Here is a 22,447-nt window from a genome sequence, read left to right on the forward strand (position 1 = left end):
ATTCAGGAGCAGGTTGTTCAAGTTTCATGTAATTGTGTGGTTTTGAGTGAGTTTCTTAATCCTGAGTACTAATTTGATTGCACTGTAGTCTAAGAGACTGTTTGTTATGATTTCAGTTTTTTTGCATTTGCTGAGGAATGTTTTACTTCCAATTATGTGGTCAATTTTAGAATAAATGCCAGATGGCACTGAGAAGAATGTATATTCTGTTGATCTAGGGTGGAGAGTTCTGTAGATGTTTATCAGGTCCATTTGATCCAGAGCTGAGTTCAAGTCCTGAATGTCCTTGTTAATTTTCTGTCTCATTGATTTGTCTAATATTGACAGTGAGGTGTTAAAGACTTCCATTATTATTGTGTGAGAGTTTAAGTCTCCTTGTAGGTCTCTAAGAACTTGTCTTATGAATCTGGGTGCTCCTGTATTGGGTGCATATATATTTAGAATAGTTAATTCTTTTTGTTGCATTGATGCCTTTGCCATTATGTAATGCCCTTCTTTGTCTTTATGATCTCTGTTGGTTTAAAGTCTGTTTTGTCAGAGACTAGGATTGCAACTTCTGCTTTTTTTTTTCTTTGCATTTGCTTGGTAAATATTTTATTTTGAGCCTATGTGTGTCTTTGCAGGTTATATGGGTCTCCTGAATACAGCCCACTGATGGGTCTTGACTCTGTCCAATTAGCCAGACTGCATCTTTTAATTGAGACATTTAGTCCATATACATTTAAGGTCAGTATTGTTATGTGTGAATTTGATCCTGTCATCATGATGGTAGCTGGTTATTTTGCACACTAGTTGATGCAGTTTCTTCATAGTGTCATTGGTCTTTACATTTTGGTGTATTTTTGCAGTGGCTGGTACTGTTGTTTTTGTTTGGTTTTGTTTATTCGGTTTTCTTTGTTTTTTTGTTTTTGTGTTTTCTATATTTAGTGCTTCCTTCAGGAGCTCTTACAAGGCAGGCCTGGTGGTAACAAAATCCCTCAGCATTTGCTTGTCTAGAAATAATTTTATTTCTCCTTTGCTAATGAAGCTTAGTTTAGCTGGATATGAAACCCTGGGTTGAAAATTCTTTTCTTTAAGAATGCTGAATATTGGCCCCCAATCTCTTCTGGCTTGTAGATTTTCTGCTGAGAGGTCCTCTGTTAGTCTGATGGGCTTCCCTTTGTAGGTGACCAGGCCTTTCTCTCTGGCTGCCCTTAACATTTTTTTTCCTTCATTTGGACCTTGGAGAATCTGAAAATTACGTGTCTTGGGGTCAATCTTCTTGTGGAGTATCTTAGTGGTGGTCTCTGTATTTCCTGAATTTGCACGTTGGCCTGTCTTGATAGGTTGGAGAAGTTCTCCTGGATAATATCCTGAAGTGTGGTTTTCAGCTTGTTTCTATTCTCCCCACCTCCTTCAGTTACTCCAGTCAATCACAGATTCAGTCTTTTTATGAAGTCCCATATTTCTTTGAGGCTTTGTTCGTTCCTTTTCATTCCTTTGTCTTTAATCTTGTCTGCATGCCTTATTTCAGAAAGGTGGTCTTCAAACTCTGACATCCTTTCTCCTGCTTGGTCTATTTGGCTGTTGATAGTTGTGTATGCTTCACAAAGTTTTTGTACTGTGTTTTTCAGCACCATCAGCTTATTCATGTTCCTCTCTAAGCTGGTTATTCTAGTTAGCAGCTTCTCTAACCTTTTATCAAGGTTCTTAGCTTCTTTGCTGAACATGCTCCTTTAGCTCAGCAGAGTTTTTTATTGCCCATCTTCCGAAGACTACTTCTGTCAGTTTGTCCATCTCATCCTCCGTCCAGTTCTGCGCCCTTGCTGGAGAGGCGTTGGGATCATTTGGAGGAGAAGAGGCATTCTGGCCTTTTGGGTTTTCCGCATTTTTTCGTTGATTCTTTCTCATCTTTGTGAGTTTGTCTAATTTCGATCTTTGAGCCTGCTGACCCTTAGATGGAGTTTTTGGGAGCATTTTTTTTGTTGTTGATGCTGTTGCTGTTGTTGCTTTCTGTTTCTTTGTTTGTTTTCCTTTCAATGGTCAGGTCCCTCTTCTGTAGGGCTGCTGAGGTTTGCTGAGGGTTCTCTTGAGGCCTTATTCATCTGTTTTGCTCCTGAGCCTGGAGATGTCAGTAAAGGAGGCTGGAGAACGGCAAAGATGGGTGGTGTGGTCCTTTTTCTCGGACCTCTGACCTCGAGGGGCACCAACCTGATGCCAGTATAATCGCTCCTGTATAGCGTGTCTGACAACCCCTGTGGGAGAGTCTCACCGAGTTGGGTGGCATGGGGAATGGGACCTTTTTAAGGAAGTACTTTGTCCCTTGATGGAGGGGGTGTGCTTCACTGGGGGGAAACCCACTCATCTGGTCTGCCCTGATTCCTCAGAACTGCTAAGAGGAAAGGCTAAGTCTGCTGGTCTGCAGAGACTATGGCCACTCACTCCTCCCCCTAGAGGCTCTGGCCCAGGGAGATCTGCGTCCTGTCCCTGAGCCTCTGGCTGGAGTTGCTGGAGTTCCTGCAGGGAAGCCCCACCCAGGGAGGAAGGATGTGTCAGGGTCAGGCCTGAAGAGGCGCTCTGCCCCTCTGCAGCATTCTGCCACAGCCAGCGTGTTGCGCTGTGGAGGACACCTCTTGGGGACCAAGTAGTCCAGCCTCCCTGGCTCCAGCAGGGGAAAAGCGCAGCCTGGAGCCATAGAGATGGATACCGCCCCTCCCCACCAATCCCCCTGCGTGTTAGGCAGTTATGAGTCCCAGTGCTGGCTGCTGCCCCTCCCACAAGGAGCTCAAAGAGCTTATACAGCAGGCAGCTGCAGCTGTGGTACTGGTCTCCCCCCGCCCTGGGGGCTCCGCAGAGTTAGGCAGATTCTAGCTGAGAGGCTGTTGAGAATCTGCACGGCTCTGGGGTTGGGACCCTAGGCCCCGGTGGCATGGGTTCGCGAGTGGGATCTTTCGCTCTGTGGGTTGCACCGCTCCCTGGAAAAAGCACGGTTTCCCCTGCTGGGTAGCACGCCTACCTTGGCTGGGGGGTGGGGACTCCTCTACCCCGTGTGGCTCTCAGGAGGGCCGCCACATCACATTGCTCTTCCTTTCTCTCCATGGATCACGTCACCCGCCTAGTCGGTTCTGACGAGAGAACCTGGATACCTTGTTGCAGTTGAAGGATTCAGATGCTAATTATGGTTCTTTTCGATTCCCACTGACCACTGCTGTTTCTAGTTGGCCATCTTGGCCCCACCCCTCCAGATCCAGCTTTTCCTGAAGTCATTTCCCTTGGAATTCCCAGTTGAGCCAGTAAGTTCCCCATTCTGAAACTGAATTTATTGTCTCTTGCAACTCAAAGATTCCTGGAAAACTTATCCTATTTGGTGAATTATCCCAAAGGATACCAACTTTCCTTTTTAACCTTAACTGACAGAAATTGTAATAATTAAGAAATCACATTTATGACTTTTATATGTGATTTTATGAGCATATAATTTATCTCAATAAGCTTTACTATTGGTAAGAAACCCACAAGTAGATAATGTGTGGATTCATTTGTTAATTTAGAGTGAAAGGAACACTATATGTAAAACTGTTGATAAGAGTTCATGGAGAATAAGAATGAATATTAAGGTGTGTTTATTAATTAGCACATTTGCAAATGGTTTTTTTCAACCCCTTTTACCTGACATCTCCTTAGAATACAAACACATGTGAGAACTCACCTCCCCCCAGGTGTATGCAGTAAGGGATTAATCAGATTCCAAAAGAGATCAGTAATTCTACTCATCTGGTCTAAAAGATCCTGGGACACTATCAATCTCCTTTTGTAGTAGCATAAAGCCCACCATCTCAATAAATCTACTGTTCATTACAGAGTGTTTTCTATGTGCCAGCCACTATGCTGAGAGCTTGATATGCCAAACATTTCATTGAAACCTCACAAGACCCTATTATGAATCTTATTTATTACAGGTTAGGCAACTGAGCTTCCTGCAAATTAAGCATTTCGCCAAGGTCAGCTAGAAATAGAGACCTGGATTTTTAATCATGCCCGTATGACTTCAAAATCCGTGACCTTAGCCACTATATTATTTTTCAGTTCATCATTTTCTCACAATCCCATCCCTTGTCCACCATCATGATTACCAATTGAGCTCAACAGACTTTGGAGCCAACTAACTCAATTCAATTTCCTGAGGTTCTGGCCCTGTTCTTCCCCACACTGCCCTCTTTCCTCACCTCAGTGCCAGGATTCCCCAACTTCCCAGGTCTCCAGGATTCATCTCAGGAAGCAACTACCCAGGGAGATTAAACCTCAGTGCGGGAAAAGGAAAAGAGAGCATACAAGGAATCCTCAAGTTCTTTTTAAATGATATGTCCTAAAACACATTCTTTAAACCATCTTCCTCTTTAAACCAACTTCTCCTCCAAAACAGGTAGCAAATCTCAAGTTACTGGGACAGCTTCCTCAAATGTGGTATCCAATGAATTGCTAACTTCTTCAGATTCCTCCTGCAAGATTATTCCTTTCTAATTCTACTTACAATATTTATTGTATTACCTTCTCTCCTTATTGTAAGTTCTTGCTACCCTGTTTCTCTGTATCTGATTTCTCACTCTCTGATTCCCCTTGGAGAGTAAGCTCAAAGCTCCTTTTTATCCCATTACTTACCAGCTCAGAAATTTTATCTGCTCCTATTATTTGCTGAGTAGGCTCAAAAATTTTAACATAGCTTATAAGGACTTGCATAAACTGGTCTCTGCCTACATTTCCCTCCCTTTATCCTTCCACTTTCTACATGTGCTATTCTAAAGTATCCTGGTTGCTGGTCCCTGAACTCAGCTTGCTTTCTCAACTTCATGATCCTGTTCACATTGCTTCCTCAGCGTGAGATGTATTTTCACTTGTCTTTGCCCACAGTGATCCTATTTTATTCTTAGAGACCCAGATCACGTTCCATTTGTTCTGAAACCCCAAGGAGAAATTGCTCCTCTTCTTCTGAACACCTGAGGAGCTTACTGACATCACTGTATCCTTGATATTTATCCTATATTGCCTTGTACTGCAGCTGTGGGGTGGGTGTTTAATTCCTTTCACCAGGTATTAAATTTTAAAGAGCAGGACTTATAACTTACATATCTTTATGCCCCACACAACACCTGGCCTAGTGCATTGGGTTTAAGTGATACTGACAGATGTACTAACTGAGTAAATGAAATATATAAATAGGTAAAAATGCTATGGTAATAAGCATCTAAGATGGCCCCAAGGATTCTAGCCTCCTGATATTCATGTTTTTATATAGTCTCCTTCCACACTGAATAACCAATGAAATATTGCAAAAATGATAGAATGTGACTTCCAAGGTGAAGTCATTAAAGATACTGTGGCACTCCAATCTTATGGAGTGGTTCACATGGTGGGAAACTGAGGCCTCTCACCAACAGCCAGCACCAACTTGGTTACCTGAAGGAGCCATCGTAGAAGTGAATCCTTCAGTCTCAGGCAAATCTTCAGATGGCTGCAACAACAGGTGACATCTTTATTACAGTCTTTTGAGAGACCCTAAGCCAGAATCACTCAGCTACAAGTTGCCAGAGATAATGTATGTCTGTTATTATTTTAAGAATCTAAATTTTAGGGTAATTTGTTACACAGCAGTCAACAACTAATACAGAAGCCCATTGTAATAGCTATAACCACAAGCATTAAAAAGTCCAGAAAACTTCCATTCGGTTTCAGGGAAAAAAATATAAACAAAAATGAGACGTTATAAAGAAATAAAACACTTCAAAAAATTGAATGCCTGAGTTGTGCATTTAAGGTATTCCTGTTGCTAGAAGACTACGAAAGATTGTTTTCAGTCTTCAGGTCTCTGCATGTTTCTGATGTGTGAGTCAGAATCTCTAGGTATGTTTGTAATTTTAATGATCAAGCATACAATAAGTATTAATAATTATCATTTCCTTAGCATTCCTATGTGCTAGAAACTGTTCTAAGACCTTTCCAACAACCCTACAATACTGGTACTCCTATTACTCCCATTTTACAGAAAAGGTTACTGAGGCCTACAGCAATTAATTAACTTGCTCAAGGTTTCAGAGGTGGTAGTTGGTGGACTGATTTTGCATGCACACAGCCTGGATTTACAGCCCACACTCTGAATCACTATGCTACATGAAACATCAGGCTTCCTTTAAGAATTGGCATTATAGCCAACATTTCAAAGAAATCATTTAAAGTATCAAAAAATAAAATCATTGTAATAGCTATTTAAAATCAGTGAATATAACTAATTCATAGATTGGCCCCAGCAACACTTACTTGGTTAAAAGATGTTTTTACCTTACTTCTTTTGATGGTTAAAACCGTGAAGTAACACTGAAAGCTGAGAAGCTGTCTTATTCTGTACACTGTCAAGAGACACTCTTAAAATCTTGAGTATATTTACCTCCAGCCTAGTGGGATTTGAAGCATCTTTTTGACTCAAGTTGGGTGCATCAAACAGTGATGCTTGAATCCAGACTGCAATTGTTGGTTTTCCAAGTATGATAAAATCCATTTTACTTTTTTGTTGAAGTCTAGAAGGAACATGGCAAATAAAAAGAAAAGTATAAATTAAGAGATATTTTCATTCAGACTGTTTTCAAGAGATGCTGTTCAAAATCTTGAGGAAGACATGAAAAATATATAAGACTTTGTCCCCAAGAGAGTATACTTCCCTCCCCTTCCCTCCATCCCTACTCTCCTAAGCTAACCAGTTTATGTCTCTTTCCATATTTTCCCTATGTCCACACAAATATTTGCAAACAGAAGTACTATATATACATACACACACATATATACACACACACACACACACAGAGTGTTTTGTGGTGACTGTCATTATTTGTTTTATAAAAATGAGATCTCAAACACTATATATTACCTTTCAACTGAATATTTATCCTTAGTAATATATTTTATAGATATTCCATTAGATCAGTAGATAAAAGAGTTAACTCAGTCCTGATAAAAACTGAGGAATGGTACACAACTATATGTTAGTTTATTCTATCATTATTCTATTAATGATCATTCAACTTCTCTGTAGAAACTTTTGCCACTACAAAAAGCACCAGAGTTAAACATACATATGACCTACATTCTACTTTTCTTTCTGCAGGATGAATCTTGCTAATAGAGTCATTGGGTCATGGATATGTGATTTTAAATTGTAATAGAAATGTATAGATTATTTTTTATAGCAAGATTATAATACTCCACATTGTCAAACACCAAAGCAATCCATGAGGATGTCAGCTTCCCTACATCCTTGCTAGGACTAGATCTTCAATTCTGTAGTTTTTGCTACTCTGATGAATAAAACATTATATCTTCTTGTTTAAATTTTATTTTCCTATTAATATGGCAAAACATTTTTGTGCATGTTTACAGACCACTTAGATTTTTATCTCCTCATAATTACTTAATAATATCATTGCTCCATTTTTCTTTCTTTTAGGCCTTTTTCTATCAATATATATAATGAAATTAAATTAGCTTTCTGTCTGTCATTTGGGCTGCAAATAATTATGTCCAGTTAATCTTTTGGTTTTTATTTAGCTTATGTTGTCTATCTAATACCAGCCAAACACTTTTATTTTTATGAGTCAAATGTATCCATTTTTTTCACTTATGGTTTCTGAGTTTGATTTCTGAGAGAAGGTCCTGCAAACTCAAGATTATACAATAGTTTTCTAAATATTTCATCATTTTGCTTGGGTCACATTCCTTCTTTTTTCAGTATGATGGAGAGAAATATTGTTCTACTATATTTTGGAATCCAGCATTGGGGATGAGAAGTTTCATGCTAGTTTTATTTTTCTTTACAAATAAACTAGAAGTGTGTTTGTTTGTTTGTTTGTGTGGAGGCGATTGCTTTTTAACTACACTGCCTGAAAATGTGAAAATTTTTCTATTTATTTTTGTAATTCAATAATTCCACCAATGTATATCTAGGTTTATATATATTTTCATTAATCCTACCTGGCCTTCAATGCCTTTTAAATTTATAGACTTTATTTTTAAAATGTATTAATTTTAAAATTTTCAATTCTCCTTCATAAGTTTGTTCTCCTTCTCCTTCCCATTGGTTACATGTTGACCTTCTGGTTGTTCGCTCCACATTTCTGAGCTTTGCATTCATGATTTCTCTCTGTTTTCACTCTGTTGAGAGAGATGTCCTTCATTGGCTCTTCCAAGTCACAAATTCGCTTTTAATAAGTAACTATTTTCTTTTTTTGTCAACAATTTTTTAAATATTTTAATTTCATAAAGCATTATTTGTAACCTTGTCACATCTCTTTGAGTTTTATTATCTTTGTTTTCAAAAGCATCTGTGAACTCTTTCATCCACTTTAGTGGAAGTCATCTGTCACAGAGCTTACCTAGGAATCTTTCTGTGAGTGACTTCTAGTGAAGATTATTTTTGTTTTTGTTTTTTCTTGCTTAACGGTTTCATGCCTCTTTAGCAGCCACACAGATCTAGCTATCCATGTGTCTTAACCAGGGACAGACCACCAAGTGGGAGCTTGGTTTAGATTCGGAGGCAAACAAACACCACTCATTACAGAATCATTTAAAAGATAACCTCTTCTGGCTTGTTTTCTTTCCAAAAAGAAGTATATTACAAATAATTTTAAGGTTTAAAGGCAATTTATCATTATTTCAATGTGGTTTGGGGACTCATGAGTTCTAAAATGATATAAATGTTGATAAGAGAGTTACATTTAGTATCTACCTATTACTCAGTAGAAGGTAGTAAGACTAGTTGAGTCACTATGGCTCATGTACACAATGAATTAATGTCACTAGCTCAGGATATTGCTCAAACTGACCCTTTTCACTTATAAAATACTTCTAACCAAATGAGAAAAAAGTTAAAAGCAACCTGATGACATTTTTAAAAAAGGAAAAGGAATTATCAACTTTTATCTTCACTGTGTGTTTTTAGAGAAGAATTTTATTTGTTTTTTAAAGTGCCCTCTAACCCTGTCTCTACTAAAAATACAAAATTAGCCAGGCATGGTAATGTGCGCCTCTAGTCCCAGCTACTTGGGAGGCTGAGGCAGGGGAATTGCTTGAACCCGGGAGGTGGAGGTTGCAGTGAGCTGAGATCACGCCACTACACTCCAGCCTGGGTGACAGAGCAAGACTCCATCTCAAACAATAAATAAATAAATAAATAAATAAATAAATAAATAAATAAGTGCCCTCTAATAGCTAATGATAGATTGGTATTCAAAAGAAAAGGAAACAATGAAGAAAAATATCTCAACCTGGAAAAATTTGCCAGTCCCTGCCATAGAGGAAATCGTAGCTTGGCATTGGTCTGTGTCATCATTCCAGTTCCAAATTGGAGCACTAGACTGTATTGTGCCTTATCTCCCAGTATGCTAAGAAACCAATTATAGTAAATAATATTGCCTTAAGGGATTTTTCAGAGCCCCTGAAAAAAGATCAGTGCAATAACCTAGGACCTTAAAGGTCAATATTTAGTTGTAGGAAATATACAATGTTCAAAAACATAGTTTTATTTAATATTACTTTTTCAAAACATATTAAACAATTAACATTTTACAACATTTTTTTGTGATCCTTTGGTGACCAGCAGTTGAAGAATACAGCAGGATAAGCAATAAAATAAAAATACCAAATATTTACTAAAATAATATTTCAAGAAAAACATAATGCTCTTATATCAATCCAAATAGACTTATTTAACCGACAACCTTTAATGTAACTATCAATCAGATGTGTTGGATATTCAGTTCTTCCATTTCCCACACACTGCAAAAAGCTACACGTTTCTCTGACTCGCATAAATAATAAATGGTCCTTTGTACAGAGATGAACCTTTATTGTTCAATCCCTCAATCAAAATGGAAAACCATATCCCCAGGCAAGAGGCGCACTTCAGGAGATATGGGATTTAAAACAAAATTAATGTTGTAAAATAAGAAAGACAAGATTGAAATATATATCAGGACAATAATATCTAAATAACTTTAGCAAGGGATCCTGTAAAAAAAAAAAAAAACAAGAAACAAAAACAAAAGCTATTTAAAGCATATGTGCAGAATTTCCTCAAAGAAAGGGGAAAAGCTTGATCTAGACAGGGCACTAACCCTAATGGTGAAAGCTCTGGACTCTGTTTCACATTATGCCACTGAAATTGCTGTGAAGATCTGAGCCACACACTGTGTCTGTTGTTGGGTCCTAAATATTTGTCCTTCAAGCCTTCTCAATATTCATCCATAGAATCTATGTCATAATGAGCCCAGAAGCATAAACACTTCAATAGGAGAGTTACCAATAGAGGATATCCAACAGATAGAGCCTATTTCTTAAATTTTCATTATGCCAAGAACAACAGGAGGTTTCTGGAAAGCATGAGGTAACTATTGGCCTATTTAAGAAGCTCTCGGTTGATGGAAACATGGATAGTCCTTCTTGGCTTGTCTTCTTTGTTGCCTGCTTTCCTCTGCAGCTTAAATAGGAAATGGGCTGAAAAAATTGGTAAATCAGAGGACATGCATGGCTTCATTTCCATGAGTTGGACATTTTGGAAGCAATTAGGAAAGGCCTTCAGGTTTGCTCTTGGACAGGTATTGTTCCAGGATTTTGAAGATATAAGATAACAACTCAAATATCCACACCCTCATCCATTTTACTTTGGCATCGAGACAAAGGTCTTATGACATTGCATTTCCTCTAATTCTCAATGGTGTGTAAGGCCAAAGTTGTGATACCCAAGCCCAGGTTTCAGTTGGAAGGTGAAAATGAAGTGAGTGAGCTTTTTAGCCTCTTTGGTTTTAGGCCATTCAATATACTTTGTTGAACTGAAAAACTTCTCTTAAATTTATAAGACAAGTTATCCAGCCAAATCTGTCTTTGGAGTTTGTGTTCAAAGCTCCAGCAATAACAATATGTTACTTATCCTTGATTTGTCTCCTCTGTGGAAAAGTTTTTGGGGACTTTCTAGGTGACAATGGCCAGTAAAGATCTGGATGTAGAAAATCTTGGTCTCTTGTCCAAATACTGTCATAATGCTGGTCTTAGTAGCATAAAGGCATAGCCCACTTGCTTATCATTTTGATCTGACTCTGCTGCCACAAAAAGTACAAACTACACTGTCAACATTTGAGCAATACAAATCCTCTATGAGTTGTGGGTTGAGTCTACTATTGTCTTTGCAGTGAAACTAGTGGGTATGTATTAAGTAGTTTCTACCTGGATGAAGAATCGCTCTGTCTCTGTACCTTTTGCAGAGTGGGTAGACTTCCAGGGGTGATGTTTTTCAGCTAAGTCAATGAGGCTTAAAACCTTGAAACCTTAAAAAAAACATTCCAGCATTCAGTTTAGAAAAGGGCCAGGCTCAAGAGGTCAATATTAGTGTCAAAGTCAGAATTCACTCCTCACAAGTTCTGGAGAGCCAGTGTCCTCTACCAACCTAAGTTGATTCCAATATGACCTTGTAAGATCTAGTTAGAATAAGGATTTTCAGATCCTCAAAGTAATGTGAACTCTTTAAGGTAACCTCCAACCTTTCTTTATCTTTTGAGGATGAGTGACTCATGGACAACTTGAGCCAGGAGAATCTTCCGGATTAGTTGTGGGTTCTATGTGCATTACCCATACCCAGCCCTGCCAACTACCACCACCAACTCTGCAGACCATGCCTTATGTCTGGAGCCATGAAATTTTATCTTCTGGGGTGAAGTGAAGCCTCTGTAACTTTTGCATCACAGTATATTTTTAACTAAAACTACGGTGGCAAATCCTGCACCTTTTTAAGTTGTACAGAATATATGATAGCCTTCTTATTTATTTATTGATTATTATTATTGGTTTTTTTTTGTTTATTTATTTATTTATTGAGACAGAGTTCCACTCTGTTGCCCAGGCTGGAGTACAGTGGTGCAATCTCGGCTCATTGCAACCTGTGCTCCCCAGGTTCAAGCAATTCCCCTGCCTCAGCTTCCCAAGTAGCTGGGATTACAGGCAACTGCACCATGCCTAACTAATTTTTTCTGTTTTTAGTAGAAATGGGGTTTCATCAGTTAGCCAGGCTGGTCACAAACTCCTAACATCAGGTGATCCACCTACCTCGACCTCCCAAAGTGCTGGGATTACAGGCGTGAGCCACCATGCCCAACCATATAATAGCCTTCTTGACAACAGTAGGACCCCCTAAGAAAATGGTCACATTAGCTAACAATATTCCCACAATCAACTTAACCTTTTCTAGAAAATCATATAATTGCCAGTATCTTTCTTGTACCACTTTCTCCACCTGTAAAATTTTTTTTTTTTAATTTTAGATGCAGTGGATACATGTGCAGTCTTCTTATATGGGTATATTTTGTGATGCTGAAGTTTGGGCTTCTATTGATCCCATCAACCAAGTAATGAACATAGTGCCCCATAGATGCTTTCTAAACCATTGTGTCTCCCCGCTTTGGTAGTCCCCACCATCTGTGATTTCCATCTTTACGCCCATGTGTACCTACTATTTAGCTTCCACTTATACATTAGAGCATGCAGTATTTGGCTGTTTCTGCATTAATTCACTTAGGATAACAACCTCCAGCTGCACCCATGTTGCTGCAAAGAATCCAATTTCATTATTTTTCATGGCTGCATAATGTTCCTTGGTATACATGTACCATATTTTATTTTCCCAATCCACTGTTGATGGGCATCTAGATTGCTTTTTACATTTGCTTTTTACAATAGTTTTTACATTTGCTGTTTACAATAGCAATAGTCTTTGCTTTATAACCCTCTGTGGTCAACAGAGACACAGCCAACACTGCTTTTAACTATCTTTATCTCTACTCTGCATTTCAAACTCAAGAGGTTTTTAAGAACCCCATATTCTTCTTTTACATCTGATCAAATTTAATATCTATTCTATGGCAACAGAACTATCTAGGAGTTTTCTTCACTAGATGTGATTATCTGAAGAAAAATAACTATGGCTCCATTAAAAGAAATGTAGGCATGACTCCCAGTCATCCCCAAACAAAATATCAGAAGAATAATTTACCAAACAGTTATGAAAATCGTCCCCACATAGCTTCTAAATTATTCCTTTGTATCTCAGGCTGGGTAGTCAGGTTGACCCCCAAAGGGAGAAAGCGGCAGTGTTGTTCTCTCCATTGGTGATAAGGGATGATATTTTCTCTCTATGGGTTAATAAAACAGTGCTAACCACATACTCTCAACCAAAGTAATAATCTGTCTCAAGAAAAATTAGTTCATCCCTCTTTATCCTTTCTACTTCCTTCCTAGAGAGTCCTGTAGCAGCATATCATGTCAAATAAGTCATCTCAAAAGGGACCCATAACAACTTTTGGGCAGGTCCTTCTGGAAGTGAAAGAAGAAAATATGAGGGGACTTTTATAGCAGTCATGACCCAGGGACTATTATGATGGCAACTCTTCAGGTACACATACATATTCCCCTGAAATATTCTAGAGGACTCTAAAAGCCAGTTTGAGGATCACTAGTCTAGGATCTACAGATTATCACTTTCGTCAACATCATCATCATCACCATTATCATCAATCAAACATCACCATTAAACATTGTGTGAATCTCAATCTCTCTGTATTAGGAATTGTGACTGAAGACAGAGAGATAGAATAATTCCTTACCACGTAATTTCAAAGCAAAGAAAATGAAATGAAAATTTGTTCTACATATCTCAACATCTACCTTCAAAATTTAAGATGCCTTCTAGGAACATTCTAACATCCTTTCATCTCTCTTATCAACTTACTTATTATCTCATAGCAAGAACTTGGAGTTCTTATGTCATTCCACATATAATTCTATAGAAGTCACCCCTCTCTTTTCATGTTCTTCCCTCCTATTTCCTCCAACACCATCTGTATTGTACAAGTAGTATCCTATAGATTGATCTGAAACACACCTTTCTGTTTCTGTGCTGTTCAAGCTATACCAATAACAACCAATACACATAGATTCCAATATGCTTCACAATCTGTCATACATATGCCATTTTACTAAGTATGCAGAGTAAATTGAAGTATAAGAGGTACTTTTTAGCACTGAGTACAGGGTAACAACAATTTTTGTCCTTTTGTTCCTTGTGTTATGGCTGACACAAGACATAGATAAATTAGTACTTCTCAGAGTGACAAGACACGTTGGGGTCATTTTGGAGAGAATACATGCATGTCAGTTCACTGTACCTCTTTCATTGCTATTAAACACTAAGTCTTTGGAAGCAGAAGGGTTTTGTTTTGTTTTGTTTACTGTTTTGATGTACACTCCTTTCTGATTTAATTGTCCTAGCCTAATCATTCTAATAAGATGTTTCAATGGATAAGAGACTTATGAAATCAGTAACTTCACTAACATCACAATTGTTATTGTATCCAGTCTTTTACCCATTATCCCTTAAAGTCAATTGATAAATAATCAATTCCATAAAATACATGAGAATCTATATATTAATGCTCATTCTTACAAATGTACAGGGTTTTTGTATTATTCACCCAAGGAGGAATTATTGAGCATTTATCATGCACCCCTTCTCTCGTACCAAGCAATATACTCTGCTAGAATACAGAAATGCTATATTTATTTGGTAATACCAAAGCAGTCTCATCAGACCTATACCAGGCTCTTTTGTTCAGCTCCTTTTCAATTCAGTTACATCTGACCAGTTCAGTAGATGATACCTGAAGAGAAAATAAAGAACATAAAATTTCTTTGTTTGAATTGTTCTCCTAGTTGGGTTTATGTAACATAAAAAGTAATGATCCTAAATCATGTGTATTTTAATATACTATGATGTTGAAAGGCTCAATTCTATGCTGAGACACATAGGACTAGAATATAAAGTGTTTCCGGTAGAAAAATGAAGAGAGAGACGGAACATTGTTTTGCTGCTTTTAAATAAGCCACACAAATAGCTCAGTCTAAAGGCTATGTGTGTGTCAGTGTGAGATAATCCTGCCCTCTCCCTTCCTCTCTCCCGCTTCTCCAGGGAAATGAGTCACACCTGCTCACTGCCCTTGATATGATGTTTGATATTCTGAATTCCCATCAGCCCTGCACAGCTAGGATGATGTCAGCACAGTTGACATTGTTAGATCCCTGCTCTGCGTACATCAACTCCCTGTCGCTCAGGCGTCAGCTGAGTGTGGTGAAGGGGAGGAGGCATCATCATCTTAGCAACCAAGCCCACGTATCCAGGATCCAGAAATGGCATCTGGCACTTTGCTTTGGGGATTTCCAGCACTTCCCAGAATTTCAGCCAGATCAGAACACTTGCTCTGAATTAAAAAGAAATTACTCATCCTCTTCTCATCAGGATGTGTGTGTGCTTTTACAAAATTTTATATCAAAATGTTTGTCACCAAAGTATGTTTTATCGAAGTCCTCATCTCATTTTTCCTCAATTCCTCTGGGATATCCTTTATTGACTTTTTAGAAATAATCTTGCTTCTATTTAAAAACAGAAAAGGTTAAATGAGACCCTTTTGTCATCCTTCTACCTCAAGTCAAAAATATGTGTAATATGAACAATCAAATTGTATGGAAAGTAGATAATTATGCTGATGATAATAATCTTGTAAAATGACTCCAGATAAAGTATGGCAGTATTTCTAGGTCTTGTTTTCTTATACCCATTTAACAAAAAATACAATAACAAAATGAACTCAGACTGTTGCAATTCACATAGACATTTAATCATCTATTGATTATCTGGGAAAAAGGAAAGAGGGAGAATTTAGGGAAAAAAACCTAAAAGAGTATTTTGGAAAGTGTTAGAGTAGAAGAACTGTGGTAGTACCATGCCACCATGCCACAGCTGTCAGAAGCCCCAACAATGCAACAATGGAGACTTAATGTCTACTTTTCCAGAGCCGTTTCTCCAAGTTATTGTGAGTATCTTGGCTGCTTCATATAAATGGTCCCAGTTGTTTTATAGCTGTCTTACTGCTCCACTTACTTATTCCCAGAAATATTTCTGAGTAGAATCCCTGCCTCCATTATACATAGAGTGAAGTGGGAGATTTAGGTATGTGCTGTGGTCAGAATATGTCCTCCAAAATTCATGTGTTGGAAGTTTAATTTCCAATGCAACAGTGTTGGGAAGTTGGCCTTTTGGGAGGTGTTTAGGTGGTGAGGGCTTTTCCATCATGAATAGATCAAAGCCCTTATAAAAGAGACTTCAGAAGGTGTTCAGCTAACTTGCTTTCTTGCCCTTTTGCTTTCTGCTGTGGGAGGACGCAGCAAGAAGGCCCTCACCAGACACCAATTGTTGGTGCCTTGATCTTGAACTTATCAGGCTCCAGACCTGTGAGAAAATAATTTTCTGTTCTATATAAATTACCCAGTCTTAGGTATTCTGTTATAACAGCACAAAACAGACTAACACAGTAAGTAACCAGACAATGACAGTACGGGGTGATAAGTGCTTCTGTAAGAAATGAACCTAGGGTGCTGAGAGCACGGAGAACCACAGCCCAACTCAGCCTGGAGTTCAGACATGAGAAGTTCTCAGGGATGGCTTCCTTGAGTTTTCATAATTCTTTTCTCAATTATAATGCAAATGCTTTTTATAAATCCTGACACTTTGTCCATCAAACACTACTAAAAATTTTAATAAGCAGCTCTACTCAGTCCAGGCAGTTTATTTCTTTCCTGACATGCCTAAGGTACCCTGAACATCCACATCCCACAAAATGAGAAACAGATATTTCATTTGGCTTCTTGTAACAGTGAAAATGAGAAGAGTTCAGAGAGCTCTGTCTTTCAATCTCAAGATCGAAATAGGTGAGGGCTGGTGGCTATATACAACACTTTGTGGTTCCCCTTCCCCCAATGAATTACTTTCCATGCTGTACTGTAACTGCTTAGTTGCTTGTCCTTGAAGGTGAAGCTTCAAGAAACCAAGCTTTTTGAAAGTATAATTATTTATCTTATTTACCCCACAGTATCTGCCAGCTATCCCCAGTCAGACCTAGATCCTAGAACAGAGTAACCATTCATTAGATTTTTCTGTTGAATAAATATTTTATGCTTTTGCATCTCTTACAGATTTTAATCCTAACTTTGCCCCTATAGTTTAGAGCAGCATTTCCTAGCCTTTTTCATATATTAGCCCATATGGAAAATGAAAGTATTTGTAAGGCACACTTGGGTATATGGGGGAGGCTGCTCCAGGCTGCAAGCTGTAAGCCCCAGTCCCTGCCTGATCCCCTCACCTCAGAGCCCACCTTCCATACCACACTCATACCTTCCACAAAACATAGGGGATCCATAGAAGGACATATCTGAAAAATCATTCAGTACTCATCACTTGAGAAGCTCTTCTGGTTTAGATAAATAAAAAGGTAAGAATGAAACAGGTTAACTTTCTTCCACTTAGGTTTTTGTAACCTAGCTCTCCTTCCCAATATTTTGCAGTGGTTTTACTGTTAACTTTCAGTTTTTAAAATATCTTTTTTGGAATGCTCGTGCATTGCTAATGGGAATGTAAAATAGAGTAGCCCATGTGGAAAACAGCATGGCAGTTCCTTAAAATATTAAACATAGAATTATCATGTGATCCAACAATTCCACTACTAGATATACACCCAAAAGAAGTAAACATGGAGACTTGAGCAAATATTTGTATACCTATGTTCTTAGCAATATTATTCACAACAGCCAAAAGGTGGAAGTAACCCAAATGTCTATCGATGAATAAATAGATAAATAAAATGTAGCAAATATGTACAGTGGAATAGTATTCAGCCTTAACAAAAAGAAATTTTGATACATGCTACAATATAAATAAAACTTGAAGAAATTATGATAAATGAAACAAGCCAGTTACCAAAGGACAAATTTTGTATTATTCTGTTTACATGAGATGGCTAGTTAAATAGTGGTTTCCAGGGACTGGAAGGAATGGGCAATTAGAAAGTTATTGTGTAGTAATATGAGAAGTTTCAGTTCAGGAAGATGTAAGAATTCTGAAGATGGATAGTGGTGATGGTAGCAGAAGAATGTGAATATACTTAATGTCACATCTGCACATATAAAAATGGTTAAAATGATAAATTTTATCTTATATGTTCGTTACCACAATAAAAGAAATATATCTTTTAAATGGCATTACTAAAACATTTAAATGATAATAATTATTACTATATCTCTTTGTGGAATGATTAATGGAAAGCTGGGATGCACTGTTACACGGCCAGACATCATGGAGACACTTTGTTTCTCATCTTGCAAAGCAGAGATTTGTCAATAAATGTTCATTTGTCCCACCCCGAACCCCGGCTCATCATTACCATGACCAGTGTCTGTTGTCCAGATGGCTCTCTGACATTTCACACATTATGCAATTCTCAAGTCATTTCAAAATGGATCTCAACTTGACTTCTTTTTCATAAGCACAGACTTATACACTTTTTTCCATTCTCACTGTTGCCTTAAATTTTTAATAAATTGTGATTGATTAACATTTGAATGCAAATGCAAAAGCCTTGATCGACTTGCACTTACACTGATCAATGCTTCCAAGAAATGCAAAGCTCTAGTCTCTTGAAGATGGAGCATAGTTTTGAACTGACAGATTTTCATAGTATGCCTAGCATTAGATTAGCACTTTTCTCATGATGTGTTTACACAGCACAGCACAGAATTTCACATGACTTGATTGGCCTGTTCTTTTGCTCATTTCACGCCCAGCCTTTCCAATGTAAAAATTACACATTGTTTTTTTTCTCACCCAGTTTCTATGCTTTCTTTCTCACCTTCATCTTAGATGCTTGATTTAGAGCCCCATTTCTCATTCTTTGATAAGAATATCATATTGCTGACAAATTAAAAATGTAGTCTTGTTGGGAGTGAACAGAGGCAATTTTACAGTCAAAAAGAATGGTACAGTCAACCCATGAGAAACTGTCAGGAGCATGAGTATCATAAGCCTAAAAACTATGTTTAGCACTATAATCTTTCTAAGACAACATACAAAATTGTAGCAAGGTAATTTGGAGCTTATATGTACTTCAATTCTCTCACCATTGTAGCTTCAACCCCTGTCAAACTGCCTGGCACACAGTAGGCCTTCAATTCCACTCCACAGCACTATCGTCTAAATCAGTAAATGATGAGGTGCTTAGCACCCAGAAATAAGGTGCTTAGTAGAAAGGAATGTAAATAAGTAAGAAGTTGATTACAATACTTTCTACTTCACTGAGACCTGGCCCTCAGGTGTTAGGAACAGTCCTAGGAAGAATTAACATCCACATTGAAAAACAGTAATAATGATAAGTGGAAGAGGATAAAGAAAGTTTGAGCTTTGTCCTGGGGTAATGAGAAGCTATTAAAAGATTTTAAGTAGGAAAGAGATATGATCATATTTGTATGGAAAGATCTCAGATCGGAGATGAGATCAGACCAGAGAGAGGGAGAAATTTTTGAATCTAGCTGTTTTTTGAGTAAAGTTTTGGAGGATAAAATTTTGGCTATAGAGAATTCCTAAAGGTTCACTGCATTCTGAATTGAATTGTGATCTATCTCTGACCATAAATGACTTTAAACTATAAATGACACCAAACTAGACTTGGCCTGCATCTAATGTATTGAATCAGTTCTTAGAGGGACTCTGCTTTCTAGCTCCTCCTGGGAATTCCTTCCTGTATGTTCCACAGATGCCTCAAACTCAACATGCCCAAAACCCACAGCCTTTTTCTGTCCCCTTTCCCTCCTTGGCCACTGCTATGCATCCTATATTCTTTAGTTTTAGTAAATGGCATTTCTTCTCAACCATGCCTTAAAAGCTAGGACATTTTACTCTCATGGATTTCTCTTTTTCCTTTACCATCTACATGAATGCACCATACCATTTCACCTCCTATATACCTCCTAAAATCCTTCCCTCTTCTCTGACCTCATTGATTATGCCATAGTCCAGGCCCTGTCATCCTTTACTTTGACTATTATAATAGCTGCTGCCAGGCCTCATTCTGTCCAGTCTCTCCACTTGAAATTCCTTGCCATTTACTGTTGCTCCATTGAACTTTCTCCTATGAAAATCTGATCATATCATTGCCCAGTTTAAAGCCCTGCAAAAATTGGAGCAAATTAAAACCAAATTTCTTCATGTGGCTCTTGACCTCTTACCACCATCTCTTCTCACACCCATCTTTGGCATGCAGCCCTAATCACCATCGCTGATTGAAAATCTCTTAAGCAAAATGTCCAACACCATTTTCAATGTCATTTTCCCTGTTACTGGGCAAAATTAGCCACTGTCTTGCTCTGTGCTCCAATAGCACTTGGTGTATGTTTGCCTCTAACAATATTGCTTTAGATGGTAATTATTTACACACCTGCTTTTCCTCCAAATCCTGGGTCTTAACTCTGGTTGTATTGGCCTCAGGATGAATTTTGTGGGTTTCAAAACTCACACTGCATGCAAAATTCTGTGTGCAAGTGTGGGTGTGCACATGCAGGCAGTTTTCATCCACACTCAAAGGGGTCCATGACCCCAAAAAAGTTAAGTGCCGCTACTGCCCTAGACTGTGAACTTTTTAGGGCATAGAACATGTTGTGTTCTTCTTTGTATAGCCAGCTTATTGAAGAGTCTGATCTCAGTAGGCCATAAACATGAAACAGTTTTATTTTTCTCTAATCCTTACTTTGAACTAGATTCTGTCAAATCTGCCTTTCCTGCTCTTTAATGACATCACAGACAGATCTTATAACTTTCTAGCCTCTTTCAGTTATTAAAAAGACCAGTTCACATGTTTGGCTCCTGATTCAAACAAACCAATTCTAAGAAGACACTTTGAAACAATCAGGGCATTTGAACATGGACTAGTATGAAAGAATATCATGAAATTAGTGTTAATGTTATTTGGTATAATAATGAAACTGTGGTTATATCTTTTTTAAGTGCCAAAGCATTAGAGATGTGTGCTTAAGTATTTTAAGATAAAAATTAGAAAATATTTGAAGTTCAGTTTACAATACTTCAAAAAACCAGTGGGAGCAACAGATTAAGCAAGATTGGCAAAACGTTAATGAGTATTGAAGTTGAGGAAACAGTACATAGGTATCCTTAATGAAATTATTTCTATTTTGTGTATATTTGAATTTCTAATAAGCGTTTTTTTCTAAACTCAGTTCAGTCAAATTTAAAACTCCACTCTTATTCATATTCAGTGGTGTGCTAGTAAATGTTTATCAACCAGCTCTATAGAAAAAAAGGAAAAGAAAGTCCTGATTTGTAGCATTTGCCAATTTCTGTGGCTTTAATACTTCTACCATGGTCAATTTCAAGCTGCCAGTATAATGCCACTGAACGAAGAGCTGGAAGGAGAGGAGCAGTAGCATGCTATTTTGCAGTATTTCCACCACCTATAGCAACAGTAGATATAAATAATAGCATAAAGTAAAATGTAGTAAAAAATTAAGAAATGATGAGCTTTGAGTATGTATTGCCTTTGTTTTAATATTATTTATTTAAGTGTATATGAATGTAAGTTATTTTATTTTATTTTTGTTTTTGTAGAGACAGGGTCTCACTATGTTGCCCAGGCTGGTCTCAAACTCCTGTCATCAAAGCAATACTCCTGCCTTAGCCTCCCAAAGTGCTGGGACTGCAGGCATCAGCTTCTGTACCCATCCTATTTTTTAATAATGACTGTTTAATAACAGACTCACAAGATTCCTGAAAATTTAACCATCTGCTCTCAGGAACCGGTACAAGCCAGATTCAGAACATCTCTGTAGCATCCTTCCCTTTCTGAATGCTGAATGCATAAAATATTGAGGACCACTGCTCTAATGTTAATTGACACAGTCCCATTCCTTACTCATTACTGTGAGCATGCCCAGCTCCTCTTAATCAGGCATAACCAGCCAGGAAAAGGGAGAAGCAAATGAATTACCCCCTTTCCTTCTACCCCTCTCCACTCATGCTTCTTTGAATCCTTGCTTCAGGATTGCCCCTGGAATTACACATCAATGTATTTCCTATCATTTTAAACTCTGTGTTTGCTTCAAAATAGTTATGCACATAACTCTACAATGTTTCATAAGTGCTTCCATCTCTCTTAAAAGAATCACTTGATTTTTCATGGATTATATTGTAAAGCAAGAGGGTGAGAGGAACTTTTTTATTCCTAATAAATACTGTTAGAGTATTGATGCCTTAAACCACTGAGTGAGCACCCTCTTGGCTTAAGCTTAAGTACAATATATCCATCCATTATTTATAACCATTTAAAATTTTTAAGTAGTCCAATCCATGGTGTTACTTACACTTATCTTTTCTGTATTCTAAATCATGTGGCTTCAGTTTAATAATGAGAAATATAATATGTATTTTCATATCCCAGTTGAGAACACTAAATTTTTACCACTTTTACATACACTTTACATAGAAGGAACA

At 37.8% G+C, this 22,447-nt stretch overlaps 1 long non-coding RNA gene across 1 annotated transcript; it reads right to left on the bottom strand.

Annotated features, from left to right (window-relative positions):
* Nucleotides 1-2,003: 2,003 nt before the first annotated feature.
* Nucleotides 2,004-6,549, bottom strand: LOC114676426 (uncharacterized). The gene is made up of 2 exons (XR_013414399.1): nt 6,419-6,549; nt 2,004-5,488 (listed from the first exon to the last, which is right to left on the bottom strand). It is a non-coding gene; the product is annotated as an uncharacterized LOC114676426 (long non-coding RNA).
* Nucleotides 6,550-22,447: the final 15,898 nt, after the last annotated feature.

Source organism: Macaca mulatta, chromosome 2, assembly GCF_049350105.2.
Source record: "Macaca mulatta isolate MMU2019108-1 chromosome 2, T2T-MMU8v2.0, whole genome shotgun sequence".
NCBI lineage: Eukaryota > Metazoa > Chordata > Mammalia > Primates > Cercopithecidae > Macaca > Macaca mulatta.